Source organism: Berghia stephanieae, chromosome 15 (genome assembly GCF_034508935.2).
Source record: "Berghia stephanieae isolate SIO BIC M18660-M18661 chromosome 15, UCSD_Bste_1.3, whole genome shotgun sequence".
In the NCBI taxonomy this organism is placed as follows: Eukaryota; Metazoa; Mollusca; class Gastropoda; order Nudibranchia; family Aeolidiidae; genus Berghia; species Berghia stephanieae.
Window position 1 is genome coordinate 6,806,561 of NC_088374.1, and position 851 is coordinate 6,807,411.

The window sequence follows — 851 nt, forward strand, 5'->3', positions numbered from 1 at the left end:
CAAATTTCTTTGTTACGATTATCATCATCCATCGTGGCTTGTGCTCTTGAGCCGGTCAGCTGTCTCTACGAATCACGATCCTCTGCGGTTCGCATGAAATCTGTGTTGCTTTTAAAATCACATTTGGCCATTCTTATGTTATTTAGATAAGTCATTCTTTGTCTTCCTCTATCTCTCTTTCATTCGATCATCCCAGATGTTACCTACCAACTTTTCTATTCCGTCTCTTCTCCACACATGTCCCAGAATCGTAACTGCCTCTTTCTGATGGTATCGATCAGTATTCTTCCCTTTCTCACCTTCTCCAACACTTCCTCGTTCGTACACCTGTCTGTCCATGATACCCTCAACATTCTTCTCTACACCCACATCTCAAATGCCTCTAACCTCCTCGTACATTCTTTGTCAAGCGTCCACGTTTCACAACCGTATAAAAGGGTACTTATAACATATGTTTCTACTACTTTCATTCTGGTCTTCAAGTTTAGGTTGTTGTTTGACACAACTGGTTGCATTTTATGGAACACGTTTTTTGCTATTGCTATTCTTTGTTTTATATCCTCTATGTCACGGGCGTCATGGGTGATGATAGTGCTAAATATTTACATTTCTTTACTTGTTTGATGGTCTCTCCTTTGCTTGACAAACGGAAGATCTCGTTGTTGTCAGTCTTTGAGGCCATCATGCATTCAGTTTTCCTAACATTTACGGTATTGTGGCTGAAAGGCGTAAATTTTTATTAAGAGAAAGACAGATTGACGGGAAGAGTAAAGAGAATGAAAGAGAAGAAATGAAGAGAGAGAGAGAGAGAGAGAGAGAGAGAGAGAGAGAGAGAGAGAGAGAGAGAGAGA